This window comes from Phyllobates terribilis, unplaced genomic scaffold (genome assembly GCF_046119375.1).
Source record: "Phyllobates terribilis strain yellow unplaced genomic scaffold, ASM4611937v1 Scaffold_3__8_contigs__length_932513732, whole genome shotgun sequence".
Classification (NCBI taxonomy): domain Eukaryota; kingdom Metazoa; phylum Chordata; class Amphibia; order Anura; family Dendrobatidae; genus Phyllobates; species Phyllobates terribilis.
The window spans coordinates 539,516,123-539,534,143 of NW_027362763.1; the positions used below are offsets into that span (position 1 = coordinate 539,516,123).

Below are 18,021 nucleotides of genomic sequence, written 5' to 3' on the forward strand. Positions count from 1 at the left end.
TCGTTGGCTCCTTCTGCTACTCCTGGATCTAAATTATTTGTGGCTGTGTATCTAAGATTACGTTTGTTGCAAGAGTTTCATGACTCTATCTTGAGTGGTCAACCCAGGTCACTGCTACTCAGAAGGCTATATGTAGTAACTTTTGGTGGCCATCCATGCTTAATGACATTAAAAGTTTTGTATCCGCTTGTGAGGTTTGTGCACGCACTAAAGTTTGTCATAACCGGCCGACCGGGGAATTGGATCCTTTGCCTATTCCAGAAAGACCATTGACTCATTGTCCATGGATTTCATAACTGATTTGCCTTTGTCTTATGGGAAAACTGTTATTTGGGTGGTGGTTGACCGATTCAGTAAACAGCTCATTTTGTTCTGTTATCAGGGTTACCTAATGCTGAGACGCTTTCCCGGTTATTTATCAATCATGTGGTAATATTGCATGGCATTCCCTTGAACATTGTATCCGATAGGGGGGTACAATTTGTCTCCAAATTCTGGAGAGCGTTTTGTAAAAGATTAGGGATTGACCTATCATTTACCTCTGCTTATCATCCTGAAACTAACGGAGAGGTTTTGGACCAGAGGAGAGATCCTGGGTCCCTGCTCGAGACGTAAATGCCGATCGTCTAGTCAGGGCTTTCCATTGGAGGTTTCCTGGGAAACCTGGGGGTCCGGTGGCCCCCCATTGAAGAGGGGATACTGTCACGATTCCTGCATTCTGTGTGGGATTGCTATGCTGTCTTATTGAACTGGTTCTTGCTGTGTTTTGATGGACTGCTTGGCTGTCCAATCCTGTGAGTGGCAAGTCAGGCTCTCGGTGCTTTGATTGACAGCTCGCCTGTCCAATCTTTGACTGGGATTTGCAGGGCAGTCTCCAGGTGTTCAGTGTTCTGGAAATTGCACAAGCTATTTAACTGAACTGATTGCCCCTGTTCCCTGACAGACGTAGTTTGTGCTTCCTGGTGAGTGTTTGCCTCATTCTGTTGTTCTGTGTTCTGACTACCTCCTTGTATTGCCCTCTGGCTTTGTTCTGCTCACTCTTGATATTGACCCTAGACTGTGACCTGACTTACGCATCTGTCTTTTCCCTTGGTATCTATGGGGTCTCTTGGTATTGACCTGGGAACGTCTGACTATCCGCCTTATGGTCGCTCCGTGAGTTAGTGACTAGCGTCACAGTAATAAGCCAAGGGGGGGTGAATGCTTTTGTAATCCACTGTATCTATCTATCTATCTATCTATCTATCTATCTATCTATCTGTGGTTTAATAAATGTATAGTCTATAAAATTGCGAACATTTCAGTTTGTTTGCAATAATTCCTAGCTTAAAATCCAATTAATTATAAACTTGCTCTAGTACATGTTTTAATTGTTTTTCTTTGCTTGTTTTCTTCATGCAATATATTTAAACAAAGCATTAATGCACAATATAGCATCAACCCCCTTGAGATGATTTAGCAACATTGAAAATGAACATGTCATTTTGCCTATTAGAATAGATCTATCTGCTTATCAACAGAATGGCTGAAATCCGCCAGCCTATCAATCATGTGTTGACCTACACACTTTGCTGTTTAGCTAACGATGGCACATAATTTGTTCTTTAGTAGAAGGTCACATGCTGCCAATAGCTCCACAAACAATAAACCAATTTAATGAAACCTGATACTATTCACAGAGGAAAATTATTTTTTACGTACAGAACATTTTACTCCAGTAAGACAGACACATATTACACTAACTAAACAAAGACATGCAGTAAAATATAAGCACAAATTACAATAATTACAATCAAATTCCATGTATATAAAGGGGTATTCTCACCTCCATTACCCTATAAAAACTATTCCTTTATGTAAAGGTAAATGGATTGGTTACTTTCTCTTTAATAAACTTGTAGGGGATGTGATTTTGTGGCACATACTATTAGATAAGTATTATAGGTTCTTCTCCCACTTGTTAGGGCAGACTTTTTTAGACTGCACAACTCTCCTGTCCACTAAACAATAGCTGATGGGGGAGAATGTGATCGGACTAGTACACCAGACTCCTCCAATTGAAAAACAAATTTCTCATGTGTGATGTTTTGCAATTGGTGACTGATGGACAGGTCTGGTCACATATTCCTCCACCAGCAGCCATTTTTTGGATGTGCATTGATAATAGGGCTTCCAGAACCAGACTTAGTGTTAACCACTCAATCCCAAGGGTTGCCCTGGCTTCACCTTTTGACCACTGTATAGGAAACTGGACTTACAGAGTGGCTCTTGGGATGGGGCCATTGAGAAAGATGGCCAATGCATCAAGCTAGGGAAAGAAGGATCATCACGCAAGGTCAGTACCAGAAGGCCAAAGTTAGAGGCAGAATCCTTAGGCAAAAAAATTGTCAGAAAATGGGCCAAGATCAGAACAAGGTAAATACAGGCAGAACAGGAGCAAACAGACTGCCGATTACCAATGTTAGGAACTGACCAGGTTTGGAGTAGTGGTACTGCAACCACTAGGGGCAGCATCGGCAGGTAGCGTAGTCAAGAAAAGGCAGGAATCAGTAAACAGGAACACAGTATAGTCTGGAAGGATTTAGCAGGTTGCGTAGTCAGGAAAGGCCAAGAATCGGTACAAAGAAACAGCAGTATAGTCTTGTATGAGGCAGCAGGTGAAGGGAGAACTTGACTAACTGCTGGGAGCTCAATAATCTCTCAAGGAAGGAGGTGCCAGGCCAGGATTAAATAGGGTGTTCAATCAAGAACTCACAGGATGAAGCCAATCAGGAACAACCTAGGGTGGAGCTGCTCAGGAGCAACACAGGTACTAGAATCTAGGTTAGCCAGAAACTGTTCAGCAAGCTGAGTAGCTGAGAGGGAAGAGCGGCCGCATGGTGCAAAAGAGCTGCTGGGTTCGAGTCCTGACAACTAGAGTAGTATCTATAATATAACGCTGCAAGAGTCCCTCTGTCCGAAGCCTTCATAGACTGCGCAAGGGCACAGTATGGGCAAGAGTGTACTCCGGCACCACACTCCACCCCCGGGCTCCGGCAGAATGGGATGCAGCGCTGGAGCACAGGGAAGAAAGGTGAGTATAAGTGTTTATTTTTTTGTGTATGTGCAGCATGATAGGAATGGGGTACCATGCATACCAGGCTAGGGATGAGGGGGTACCATGCATACCAGGATGAGGGATGGGGTACCAGGCATACCAGGATAGGGGGTACTATGCATACCAGGATAGGGATGAGGGGGTACCATGCATACCAGGATGAGTTATGAGTGGTACCATACATACTAGGATAGGGATGATGGATGGGGTATAGTGTTGAGCGAGCACTAAAATGCTCGGGTGCTCGAAGCTCGGCCCGAGCTCGCCGTGATACTCAGGTGCTCGACCCGAGCAACGAGCCCAATGTTAGTCTATGGGAGACCCAAGCATTTTTGCGGCGGCACCCCCGGCAGTCATTTAAAAGTCTAACAAGTGCCCAAAACGATAGTGACAGTGCTCAAATGACATGGGGACAGCATGGGGATCGCCCCAGGAAGCATTTCTGACCCCCAGGTCACTGCTGTTAACAACGTGGTCAGAGGTATTAAGCCACTTTTAAGGGTTCACAATAAAACGTTCAAAAACGAAACTGAAACTGCTTTCCTGTGAAATATGTTAAGGAAGTTCCTTTCCAGGGTAAAGACTTGTGTATAAGGTAAAATAAATAACCCCCCAAAAAAACACTCCTCCACACCTTGGGCTATGTTCACAAGTAGCATTTTTTATGCAATTTTGCACTTTTTTATTGCTTTCAACCGTGACAAATGCATTCACCGGGAAATGTAATTTTAACATTTTACAACATTATTTGGCCATGTGCTGTGTGACACATGCATACAGTGCTGAAAAGACATGGGAACAGCATGGGGAAGACCCCTGGAAGCATCTCTGACACCCAGGTCACTGCCTAAAAGTGTGCCCATCAGAAGTCATCCTTGCTGCATCAGAAGATGCAGACTTGCAACTATCCCCATGGAAGTTCTTGTCCCAGGGCACTGTTCAATTGTACCTCCCCCATTCCTTGCAATGCAAGCGCAAATATGCAGCCAACCACCCACCCACCCCCAGGCTGCAATACCATACTGCTAGCTTGCTTGCATTTGAAATTGGGCCTTTTAGGCATGTGGAGGCGGAATCTGGCCACCACGTCATGGCTGCGTTGGCGGCCTGGAATCCATACTCAGTCCCCAGCCGCCCGGCGGCCGGGTGTCCACACTCGGTCCCCAGCCGCCAGGGGGCGGCCGGGTGTCCATAAACGGTCCCCAGCCACCTCTATTTCTCTTTGGAACTTCCCCCCACACACTTTTCTTAGCCCGGCCTGCTTTACGGCAGCATTGGACGAGCCCACCAGAGAACCAGACTCCTCCAGTGGGCCCTGGCTTCTCCATCAGGGGAGTTGAGAGTGCCAAGTTGAGGACCATAATGATGATGATACAAGTTAGCATCTGCTTAGTTTTCTTGGAATGCAAGCGCATGTATGTAGTAGCGGCTAGGCCTGAGGTGGTCAGTGTTTTGGCGCATATCCTACCTCCTCCGAGGATTGCTGGATGTTTTCCTGCTACTATCCCAGTTCTATGACTCCCGTTAAAACAAAGCTTCAGGTGATAAATGATGGATGAGGCAGTGGCAAAGGAGAAAGAGCAGGAGGAACAGGGACCATTCACATCAATATCAGGCCAGTCAACCACATATGTCTTGTAGGATATGTTTCTGTAACAAAAGGAGCTGTTCGGCTACACAGTTATAGGGCATACAGTGAGTGCAATGCCTACCAAAAATTTTGAGGCACTTCAATGCCCCTTGGAAATTACATGGAGGTCAGAGGGCCTTAACTAAACCCTTTTTTCCATTTATAGCAACTGGGTCTCCTGTACACTGTTGGCCTAAGCAGTGAATGGAAGGCTTTCCAAAAATTATGAGGAACTGCAATGCCCCTTGAAACAGATGTGGATTACAGCGTACTAAAAACCTTCTACCCATTATTGGAGAATTTGTCTCCCTTGGTTTTCACCTTTGCATTGACTAAAATTAGGAGGAAATGCAATGCCCGTTGGAAGAGTCGTGGAGGTTAGAGGTAATTAAAAACAACATTCCCCTTGGAAGAGCTGTGGAGTTCAAAGTGGCTTAAGAAGACACTTTTAATGCCCCTTTGAAGAGACGTGGAGGTCACAGTAGCTTAACAAGATGGTTTTAATGCCCCTTGGAAAAGTGATGGAGGACGCAGTAGCTTAACAAGACAGTTTTAATGCCCCTTACAAGAGCCATGCAGTACAGCATATTACAAACATTATTCCCATTACTGGGGAGTGGGTCTCCCATAGTCTATGCTTATGCCTTCCAAGCAAAAGCTGCCAAAATTTAGGACGGAGGAACTTGCAATGCCCCTTACAAGAGCCATGCAGTACAGCATATTACAAACATTATTCCCATTATTGGGGAGTGGGTCTCCCATAGTCTTTGCTTATGCCTTCCAAGCAAAAGCTGCCAAAAATTAGGATGGAGGAACTTGCAATGCCCCTTACAAGAGCCATGCAGTACAGCATATTACAAACATTATTCCCATTAATGGGGAGTGGGTCTCCCATAGTATTTGCTTATGCCTTCCAAGCAAAAGCTGCCAAAAATTAGGATGGAGGAACTGGTAATTAGTGTTGAGCCACCGCCGTAGTGTTCGAGTTCGGTTCAGTTCGTCGAAAACCTTTGAACACCATTAAAACCAATGGCAGGCAAACAAAAACACATAGAAACACATAGAAAACACATAGAAAACACTTCAAAGGTGTCCAAAAGCTGACAAACTGCTCAGAAGACACAACGAACACATGGAAAAGTGACAAGTACATATAGTCATGCGAAAAGAAAAGAGGTGGAGGAGTAAAAGGAGGGGGAGACACAGATATAGGCATGTCATGCCCTTCTAAAATCAAGAAAGGCTGGAGTAAAAATCTAAAATCAGCCTATCAACACCCAGACGTCATGACAAGAAAATTAAAAAAAGAAATATCTTTATGTAGAATGGCGGTCCCATTCAGAGCACTTTCCTTATAAGATGTAGTGGTATCCCGGTTGTGAGTTGTGCCAAAAACGGAACCCAATACATTCGGACTAATCCACCTTTTGTCATATCCAAGGGGCAGGTCAGTAAACGACAACATCGACGCGGAACCAAGTACAGTAGTATATACTGTACATCCTTTGACAAGTCAATCAGGCGGATCAAGAAGTTGGGAAAGGTCACCCTAATGGCCAAATCAGACTTTGATGCGGCGTTCCGGTTACTTACTACCTGTGGCTCCGAATAGTGGTCACCTATTGGGCTGCTTCTGGGAAGGAGCATACTATATAGATCGCTGTTTGCCCATGGGGTGGTCCTGATCCTGCTCACTATTTGAGGCGTTTAGTTGCTTCCTCGAATGGGTTGTAATGGACTTTTCTAAGGGGGCACATATTATCCATTACCTTGACAACTTCTTATGCCTGGGCCCAAAATATTCGCCACAGTGTGAATACACGCGGTAGTCCACTTGTGAGAAGGAGAGAGCTGGAGGGAGAGAGGACACCACAGAGCCGAGGGGTTAGATGGAGAACGGAAGAAGGAAAGAGGGTGAGGGAGGTAAGGGAGTACAGTGGAAGGCCGACCTGAGCTCCCCCACATTCCTGCTGGGCGGGGAACAGCACTGGGAAGAAAAGCCGCTTGCGCATCCCTTTGAGGTTACAGGCACGAGCGGGCAGAGGGACTATGCTGGAGTGCGAAGACGACACGGCCAGTCCGTTCCTGTCCGTGTAACCTCCGTGTCGCCGGGTTTGTGCCAGAGCCACGGTGGACCCTGACGGCCAGCCCCCCTCTCCCAATACTGGTGCCTGTCCGCTGGTGGGTCGAGCCCCCCCACGGTGGGGGGGGAGTAACATCTGCAGAAGAAAGACCATCTTCCAGTCAAACTAAGATGTCTACTACTTTTTGTGGACAATGTGATACGATCCCTTTCTTACGGACATGATCATCGCTACAAATTCCAGATGAGTCACAAAAACAGCAGGTGCTTCAACGGATATCAAGTGCTACTTCAAGTGGGCTCTCCTCCACCTCAACTTCAACATCACAAATACTCCAGTCCTCAGAGGTGTCACCCCAATCGCACTTGCTTCCTCACAGCTCCCAAGTCTCCAGCTGCCCGTCTGAGTATGGGGTAACACAGATGGTTGAGTCTGCACAGCTGTTTACTCATACTATAGCCTGGGAAATGGAGGTCTGCTCCAGAGCTTCTGTTAATCCAGATGAGGAAATGATCTGCACTGATGCCCAGAATCTTTATGAGTCAGATCCAGGACCAGATGAAGAAGGTTCTGAGCATAATGTAGACCCTCGTTCCCAAACTGTAACTCCTGTTGGTGGAGACAATGATGAAGACGATGATGAGACTCAAATACCTGATTGGAGCGACAACTTGACTTTTCGGTCAGGGCAGGAAGAGGTTGGCTCTGACGACGGGTGTGAGAACACACAGGGTGATGATGATGAGGTTGGAGATCCCACTTACTGTCAACCCACAGTCAGCCAGTCGATGAGGTCAGCAGAGGAGGTGGAGGAGGATGTCACTAGCCCAGGGGATGGGGATGACTCGGTACCCGGGCCTTTGCCTGGCCTTGGGGATGTCGCGGTGGTCGGCTCCCGGGCCCGTACCCTGGGGTCACTCTTTAAAAGGGTGGATAATTGTTAATTTTATAAGAGTTCGTGACGCCACTGTGGTATCTGGTGAGAAGCACCAGCGCTGCAGCAGCCAACTGAGGCCGGTGATAAGACAGCTCGATGGTATAGCTCCCCACAGGTGGAGCTAGGCTTCAGAAAAGCATATGCAGGGGGAATGCAGGGCAGGCGAGACCCAGCTGGGTCAGAGCAAGAATGGGAACGGACACGGTAGTCACTTCAGTACCTTTTACTGGTGGAAATTCAGGCACATCTTGGAGCACTGTAGGGTGAAGGGTGCATATCAGGATCCTCCCCAATGAGCGGGTGTAGGGCCTCCTGTTTCTTGCCTCTGCGTAGTAAGTTTCTGACCTGCCTGGAGCTAGGCCTAACTTTGTCTTTGTCCTGCGCTGGCTGACCTTGTGGTAGGGCCTTGTCTTGGAGTTAACGCTCACAGTATGCGGGGCCTAAGCGTCTCCTGGCTTTGTTACGTATCAGCACCTTAGCGATCCTGGGACTTGTAGTTCTCCAGGGATTCCGGTTATGCCTTACTGGGTCATAGAGATCCCGGTAATCTCGGATCCGGTGTCCGGTAAATGCTTCGGGGTGAGCTGGTTAAGCTCCTCTGCCCCCTATGTACTAACTCTCCACTCGACTTCGGCCTACTCGGGTCCTCACTAGGCTATACATACTAACAGCAGCTTGCCGCGCTTCACCGATCTTATGGCACCGGCACACCTTAAGCTCTAACTAGCTAACAGGAGCCTCGTGCTCCACTGCTGAACTATTAACTGAGTTCAGACTAGACTAGACTGAGCTCCACTGCAGACTGACCTTTCTTAGGCTTCTCTACTGCAGGAACTCTTCAGAGGAACTGAACTGCCTAGCTCCACCTTCCCTATTTATATCCCTAACGGGCTCCCTCTGCTGGTCTGAGGTGGAAGGTGGAGATGTGTGAATGTTTATGGGGGCCTCTTGTGGAGGATTCCATCAATGCACTCTTCTAGGATCTGTGATACCAAGCGCAGCTGGGCGTCACAGATGCTATTGACGACGAGGTTAGGTTGCGCCTTCCTGGACAGAGACGGAGAACTGGAAGCACGTTATCAACTGCATCCTCAACCACAACCTTGCCTCTGACCACAAGTCGTAGTGGCTCTTCAGGTCGCATGGGCTCTAAGCCTTGCATAGCCTGGGCATTTTTTCAGATCTATAAGGATGACCCAACTTGTGTTATCTGTAATATTTGTCACCAAAAGCTAAGTAGAGGCCAAAAAATCCATAGTTTGAGTACTTCATGCATGAACCGTCACATGGATATGAAGCATAAGTTGCAGTGGGAAGCTCACTGTGCTACAATGCGGCCTAGCGGGCCGGGCCAACCACCGTCTGCCCAATCTTGTGCATCCGCGGCCTCTTCATCCTCTGTGACTGGGGGGGACAGCAGTCACACATGTTTTTGGACGCCGACCTGCCACCTCTTTAGCCGCAACAGCCAGTGTGACTGGCAGGTCATCATTTCATTTGGAAGTGGAAACACCAGCTGGTGTTGAGCGCTCTCCGACATCGAGAGCACCACCTTTGGATCAAGGCAACCTAACTTTTCCGTCTGCATCTTCCTCACAGACCGGCAAGTTTGCTGGGGACACCCTACTCAACCCCGTCTAAGCACAACAGCCAGCCCTCGGTCCCTCAGATGTGGACAAGTAAAAGACCATTTCCTCCTAGCCATGACAAAGCTAAGAGGTTGAATTTCACCATCTGCAAGCTGTTGGCTACAGAAATGCTGCCTTTCCGCCTGGTGGACACAGAGGATTTTCGAGACCTTATGTCCGTCGCAATGCTCCAGTACCAGATGCCCAGTCGGCACTACTTATAAAAGAAAGGTGTGCCTGCGCTCCACCAGCATGTCGCACACAACATCACTGCTTCTTTGAGAAACTCTGTGTGTGACATGGTGCATTTCACCACAGACACTTGGGTGAGTAGGCATGGACAGGGGCGTTACATGTCGCTGACTGGGCACTGGGTAACTATGGTGACAGCAGGACAAGGGGCTGCTGTCCAAGTCTTGCCGTCCCCACGAGTTGTACATCAATCCTCTTTATCTAGAAGTTCCTCCACTGCTTCTGCCTCCTCAACCTCCTCTCGGTCCTCCACCTGCACCCAAAGCCTGTCTGGTAATGCCACCCGCTTTCTAACTGCGCAGAAGGAATCCTGCACACTTCCTTACTATGCTGGCAGCAGGGCTCAATGGCATCAGGCGGTGTTTACTTTGAAATGTCTGGGAAATGTGAGTCACACAGCTGAGAAGTTGTGGTCAGCTCTGGAGACCCATTTTCATGAATGGTTGTCTCCACTGGACCTGCAACCAGGGAAGGCCGTGTGCGACAATGCTGCAAACCTGGGTACGGCCCTTCGCCGGGGCAACGTCACACACGTGCCTTGTATGGCTCACGTGTTGAACCTGGTTGTCCAGCAATTTTTAGCCCACTATCCCGGACTAGATGACCTTCTGCAGAGGGCACGGTCGCTGTGTGCTCACCTCCGCCGTTCGCATCCCGCAGCTCAACGACTTACATCTCTACAGAAGTCGTTGGGCCTGCCAGTTCACCGGCTGAAATGCGATGTGCCGACACGGTGGAATTCAACTCTGCACATGTTGCAGCGACTGTGGCAGCACCGACAAGCCCTGGTGCAATACGTTCTGACGTATAGCCTGGGCCAACGAGATCCAGAAGTGGGGCAAATCACGCTGCAGGAGTGGTCTCAGATCAGGGACCTATGAAGTTGACGCACCCCCTGGGCCATGGGGTACCCGGAGCCGGGCCGGTAGATGCTGGGGGTTGTAGTCACTGTGGGGGTGACCCTGTCCATGACCCAGGGCGGTCAATCCAAGGGTAATTTGTATATATGGGTTTTGTAATGTCCAACTACGCCACCTGTGGAGTGCGGCCAAAGGGGCCGCCGCTGCGGAACAGTCCTCTGAAGCTGGTGGTTTTGCAGCAATGGTATTATTACTCCCCACAGAAAGAGTGTAGCTTCAGGGCAGTGTGGGTGGATGATGGTAGTTGTAGTGCAGGGAGTCAGTAATGAACACAGAGTCCGTGTGATGCAGTCCCAAGATCTTTACTCACAGTTGTTGCAGTCCAGATTACAGGTACGAGAGCAATCTCCCCCATCGTGCTGTGCGTACTCAGTGAGGTGCTCAGTCCACCCCCAGATAGCTCCGGAGTACTTAGCAGGACCCCCTTCTGTGTCTCCTTTCTCTGGCCTTCTCCCTGCACCTCACACCCAGTGACACTTCTATCCGGTATCGTTGGGCCTTGGCAGGCGACGTGTGTTCCGTCCCCTGGGTCCTATGTGGCTACCTTCTTAGTGAGACTGGTGTGGACTTTGGCCTGCAGTACATGAAATGCTGCAGCCTCTGGTTTCTAGTTGAGCCTTGCTGTTTCTCCGCTAGTTGAGTAACCGGTTCCCCTTATCTGGCCTGACCCCTCTACCTCCTGGTAGCAGCAGGCGTACGGGTGGCCTTCTGCACGGCCCGTACCCCTAGGGTCCCTTCGGTTCCTGGAGCTTTCCTGCTCCCACTCCTCTCTTCTCTCCTTCAGTCCTGGGCCTCCCAGGCTAGGCCCGCCTCCGGAGCAGAGCTCATGCAGAACCTCTGCTCCTGTCACTTCTCCTCCTCTGACTGGCTTGCTCTTTCTAAGATGGCTTCCTATTTATACTCTCCCTGTCATGTGCTCCCCTAAGCTGCTTTCTCCACCCACACCCACTACATAGGACCATCCCGCCAGCTAGGGACCTGGGACTGTGCTCTCCCTTAGGAGCAATCTCGCCCCACCCCCACTGCGGTTATGTGTTGGATGTAGGTGTTAGGGTCCCGAGCCATACTCCTTCCTTACCTGAGGGTGAGATACCACACCTCTGGGTGAGATGCAGTACCTCTGTGGCGACTGAACCCTCAGGGGCGCCACACACCCTTCTACACAGTTTTGAAATGGCGACGAAGATGTTTAGTGCTAACGATGCCATTATCAGCATGACTATTCCGGTGATTTACATGCTGGAGCACACGTTAAACAGAATTCAGAGTCAGGTGGTGGGACAAGAGGAGGTGGAGGAAGTAGAGGAGTAGTCGAATGCGGAAGGGATAACATCTCCAAGGTCCAGACGGTAGGCAGCACCAAGGCGGCAGGCATGGGAGGGTGGGGGAGAGGGATTAACCAGGGCGCATGGTAGCAGCCAAACTGTTGAGGAAGGTGCAGGAGCCAAGGAAGAAGTGGAGGACGAACTGGCGATGGGCATGTAAGACTCATCAGATGAGGGAGACCTTGATCACATTTCTGTTGTGTGAGGTTGGGGGGAGAGGGCAGAGGAAGGAAGCATGATTCTTACCTCGCTACCAACACAACAAGGACTTGGTCCTCCTCGATGCGCAAGACACATGAGTGCCTTCTTGCTGCAATACCTGCAACATGACCCTTGGATTGTCAGAATTCGAAGTAATCCCGACTACTGGGTTGCCACACTCTTAGATCCCCAATACAAAGGTAAATTTGCTGAAATAATTCCTGCCATAGAAAGGGATTCACACATGCAGGAGTATCAGCAGAGGCTGTTGCAGAATCTTACATGTGCTTTTCCACAAAACACCAGTGGTGCACGTAGTGAATCTCACAGTTCTAACTTGCAAACCATGGGACTGTCGAGTCTTCATCACTCAAACCGTAACAGTAACACAGTATCTGCTGGTAACAGCAATTTTGTGGAATCGTTTCACCACTTTTTTAGACCATCCTTTGCGAGGCCACAGGAGACAAGAAGTCTGACACATAGTCAATGCCTAGAGACGATGGTACAGGAGTATCTCCAAGTGAACATCGAAGCCATGACTGTGTCACTGGACCCTTGCTCATTTTGGGATTCCAATCTGGAAAAATGTCCGGAAATCGCCACTCACGCCTTGGAGATCTTGTCATGCCCTGCAGCCAGCGTTCTCTCTGAATGTGTGTTCAGCGCTGCTGGTGGTGTGCTGACAGAAAAGCGCACGCGGCAGTACACTGAGAATGTAGACAGACTCACGTTCATAAAGATGAACAAATCATGGATCCGCAAGGACTTTTCTACCCCTGTGTCATCCTGGGGAGACTAAAAGCTTGAGGATTTGGTAAAATCACCTCACCAACCATTTTAAGCAACTCTGGGGCAATTGATGCCACTTAAGTGGTGTCTGTGCCACAATTTTTGGAAAAAATGGAGACTCTTTTTGGTGTCCCCTTGCTGTGTTTTACATGACGCTGGCATCGTCAATTCCAGGTGGTTTGGGTCGCCTCCCCCCCCTTTTAACTGTAGGAAACTACATACACTATGGCTTGGAGTAACACAGATGGTTGAGTCTGAAGAGCTGTTTACTCAGAGGTCTGCTCCAAAGCTTCAGTGTCTGCTAGTCAGCGTAGTAGCCCAGCTTTGAAGCAAGCTACACGGCCTGTGTATCTAATAAGAATTTTTAACTGCATCTAGCCTAGGCAGACTCTGGGGACCCCCAACCAAACCCAGACGCTCAGCCCCCCTACCGCCCCCCTTTCCTTGATGATACAATAATGTAACTCTTACAACTGGATGGGTGAGGATCGGTCACAGCTTTATTAACTCTTTATACTCATTGCATTAGAAAGGCATTTTATTTCTAAAATAATTCAGCTAGTTGCAGCATGCCCTGGGTCTCCACACCGGCAAGTTGGCCAAGAAGTGTAACTCTCCAACATGTCCTTTCTATTTCCAGGCCACAAAGGATCCTGCGTACTCGTATGCAGGACTCTGACCCCCATCCATCACTCTTAACGCTTCTTCCACTCTGTCCTGGAGTCCTGACAGGAATATGTCCAGTCCAATATCCATTAAGTGAACACCGTCGGGCAATATGAGGCCTGCTTTATCTCCTTCCAGTTGTCGGTGTTGTATCACTACACTGCCTCTGTCTCTTCTAAATTTTGCCATCCGAATATTTATTACCCGCCTTGTCCGTTCGATGGCCGTGATGTCTCGCGCACCTTGCCATACCGCTATTGGCACAATCTCTGACCATACTATAGTTAGTTTTGTGAAAAATTCTCTGAAGCGCTCAGTGTCTAGTTTCATTATTGCCATTAGTTATGCGCTCTTGTGATGACCTAGGTCGCTTCCCCCGGCCTGTATAACTAAGATGACCGGACCTCTTGCCTCTCTCCCTACCTTGATTACCTCCATTAGTACCTGTGGCCATAGCAGGCCTCTAATACCTCTCCAGTTGAAATATGTGTTATGAAACTCTAATTTCCTCCCGCCTGGGTGGACTTTCGCCCTTTTTTCTGCCCAATATATATACGAGTGGCCTATCACCCACACTGTTGGCTTACCGTCACCTGTAAAAGAAACAAACCACGTTAGGATAACAAGTCCGGTCTTATGTATCTCGTCAAACACGTGGATCGCCATCTCCCTATCCTCTGAACTTCCGTTTCTGACAGTCCTGCTCTTGCTGCTTCCGTGGCCGCGCCTATGCGGAATGAGTGTGTCCCATAATCTTTGGGGTGGTTCCCTGACAATGATATGCATTTATTAAATATAGCTTGGAACCGGTATCTTGATAATGGCATTCCATCAATGTGTGATAGGAAGAAATTACTTTGTGATCTGATGGTTATATATGTTTTTACTATTGTTACCCGACTCAGTGTGCCGTTTGTGGGTTGTAGAAGTACCCAAGTGCCCCTGCCCGCTGGAACCATTTTTGAATGGCGTATGCGTAGACGTATTGCATTATTGGCTATGACTATATCCTGGTGTAATAAGCCTCCACTGGTGGTAATTTTGGATTGAGGGACTAATTTGCTTATGCATAGTGCCCCGAAGAAGGCGATCGCAAATGCAGTAGACAGTAGTGTTGGTTCAAATTGTGAGTGTCATGTTAATGGTGTTAGGGATATGATGTGAGAAATCAATTTTAGTGACACGGGACGGGACGTCTACACTCCTGACTTGGCTGACCCCTTTTCCACCCTTTTATGGATTGTCTGATGATGAATCTCTTGGTCACATCTCCCCAATTCAGTAGTTGGAAGTGAAATGCTACTCCGGTCAGACACCGCTGCGCTAACGCCCCTGATATGCCCCTCATCATTAGCTGGTGGAGAAATTCTATGGTGACTTGTGATCTGGCTTGTTCACATTGGTCAACCCGTCTGCCTGCTACTAGTCGTGTCCACTCTTCCCATGCCTTACCGTTTGCTTGCCACGTCGACGGGGCAACTGACGCTCTGATTAATGGCATCAACTATTCGCCACTAGATCCCATAGCGAGGGTGGGCAACTGTTGCCCAATGGGTGGGCGTTGGGGAGGAGCTCTGTGAAAATCTGCCAATTGAATTGTGATAAAGCATTAACAGCAGCTTTAGACCCCTCAGCATCGTGGCTAGCACTGACCCATACATTGTGTTTTAGGCACAGGAATGTTAGCTGGCGTAGTAGGCCTAGCACTGGGAGAGACTAGGCTGGTGTTTTTTGTTATGAAGTGTATATTTTTGTTAGCGAGGCGCGCGCCCCATATTTCTATTGCTACCACTATTGGGAAGAAAAATTATTTTCCGGGCTAGATGCAGCTAAAAATTATTATTAATTTCAAAGCTGGTGGAGATTGGTATAGATGGCCTAATACAATGAGTACCACACACTGCTACAAGCCCAAATATTTTTTCAGAGCTAGATGCAGATAAAAGTTATTTTTAATTTGCAACCTGGTGGAGGTTAGTATTGATGGACTAACAGAACAAGTCCCACACACTGCTAGAAGCCCAAATATTTTTTTAGAGCTAGATGCAGATAAAAATTATTTTTAATTTGCAACCTGGTGGAGGTTAGTATAGATGGACTAATAGAACAAGTCCCACACACTGCTACAAGCCCAAATTTTTTTTCAGAGCTAGATGCAGATAAAAATTATTTTTAATTTGCAACCGTGTGGAGGTTAGTATAGATGGACTAATAGAACAAGTCCCACACCCTTCTACAAGCCCAAATATTTTTTTCAGAGCTAGATGCAGATAAAAATTATTTTTAATTTGTAACCTGGTAGAAGTTAGTATAGATGGACTAATAGAACAAGTCCCACACACTGCTACAAGCCCAAATATTTTTTCAGAGCTAGATGCAGATAAAAAATATTTTTAATTTGCAACCTGGTGGAGGTTAGTATAGATGGATTAATAGAACAAGTCCCACACACTGCTACAAGCCCAACTATTTTTTCAGAGCTAGATGCACATAAAAATTTTTTTTAATTTGCAACCTGGTGGAGGTTAGTATAGATGGACTAATAGATCAAGTCCCACACACTGCTAGAAGCCCAAATATTTTTTCAGAGCTAGATGCACATAAAAATTATTTTTAATTTGCAACCTGGTGGAGGTTAGTATAGATGGACTAATAGAATGATGCTATGCCCAAAAGGTTTTACTTGGCTAGGTGCAATAAAAAAAATTGTATTCTATACACAGGTGGTGTAGCTTGCAACACAGATAGGCTACTCCACTGACTAACACACACTGCAAGAGGCCAAAAAGGATTTGCTTAGCTAGATTTAGCCAAATGCTGTGAAAAAAACTTGCACAGCACTGGCACAGACCTGCCTAGCAAAAAGTGATAGGAACTGATGTAACCTAGTTCTCAAAAGGACTGCAATCACAAATATTCCCTACTCTCAAGCTATCTGTAGATTTGTGCAAAAATTGGCTTGAAATTAACACTCAAAGTATAGCGCACACAGCAAGAGCGGTGCTGTCTAACACGCAGCTGCAGCAGTGAGAAAATGGTGGCTACGTGGAAAATGGCTGGGTCTTATAGGGCAAGGACATGTGACATACTGCCAATGACACATGCCCTTGCTTGTGTGAAAAAAAGCAATTCGCTCCATGTGTGCGCTGCTGATAGGCTGACAGATTGCACCTCCCCACTGTAAATGCGGGAAAGAGAAAAAAAAATGGAGATCTTCATTATTTATGCAGAGATCCATCCCCTGCCCCTCCTCCCGCCCCGCTGTACACTCAAACTGCGTATTATCATTAATTTTCAGCATTACTGAGAAAAAATCCAGTTATGATTTTGGTGCACGAACAGTTATCGAACATAACCTCGAACAGCCGAATTTTTTTCACATCGTTTGTGTACGCCGAACGGCTCGAACACCGCCCAAAACAGCTCGAATTTAAGATTGGCGAACAGTTCGAGTCGAACACCGCTCATCTCTACTTGTATTGCCCCTTACAAGAGCCATGCAGGACAGCATATTACAAACATTATTCCCATGATTGGGGAGTGTGTCTCCCATAGTATTTGCTTATGCCTTCCAAACAAAAGCTGCCAAAAATTTGGATGGAGGAACTTGCAATGCCCCTTACAAGAGCCATGCAGTACAGCATATTATAAACATTATTCCCATTATTGGGGAGTTTGTCTCCCATAGTATTTGCTTATGCCTTCCAAGCAAAAGCTGCCAAAAATTAGGACGAAGGAACTTGCAATGCCCCTTACAAGAGCCATGCAGTACAGCATATTACAAACATTATTCCCATTATTGGGTAGTGGGTCTCCCATAGTATTTGCTTATGCCTTCCAAGCAAAAGCTGCCAAAAATTAGAACGGAGGTACTTGCAATGCCCCTTGCAAGAGCCATGCAGTACAGCATATTACAAACAGCCTTTACAGACCCTACACTAACTATTTCGCAGGATATATCTCTTCCTAAATCAGCAGCGCTTGTCCCTACACTGTCTGATCCGGAGCGACTGTGTCCAAGATGGCGGCGCCCGGTTTTAAATACTCGAGGTGACGCTGTGCGGCCAGCCAATCACTGTAATGCCCACAACCAACATGGCTGCTGCATTACAGTGACTGACTGGCAATCCCTGCATGTTCATTGGCTCTGTAAAGAGCGCCAAACATGCAGGGCGGAGACCCGAGCTCCCGCCCGAGTAACCCGGAAATACTCGGTGCTCGCCGAACATCCCGAGTAGCGTGATGCTCAGGCGAGTACCGAGCAGTGTCGAGCATGCTCGCTCAACACTAATGGGGTACCATGCATACCAGGATAGGGATGAGGGGGCACCATGTATACCAGGATGAGGGATGGGGTACCATGCATACCAGGATAGAGATGAGGGGGCACCATGCATACCTGGATATGGATGAGGGATATCATGCATTCCAGGATACGAATTGGGGGCCATGTATACCAGGATATGTATGAGGAGGTACCATGTGTAAG

The 18,021-nt window shown here is 47.7% G+C and overlaps 1 long non-coding RNA gene across 1 annotated transcript in view; it reads left to right on the forward strand.

Moving 5' to 3' along the window:
* Nucleotides 1-912: 912 nt before the first annotated feature.
* The window catches only part of LOC141258229 (uncharacterized), a 52,787-nt gene continuing 35,678 nt past the window's right edge, over nt 913-18,021 (forward strand). The window contains exon 1 of the long non-coding RNA XR_012318244.1: nt 913-962. This is a non-coding gene — a long non-coding RNA (uncharacterized lncRNA). The remainder of the gene's footprint in view (nt 963-18,021) is intronic.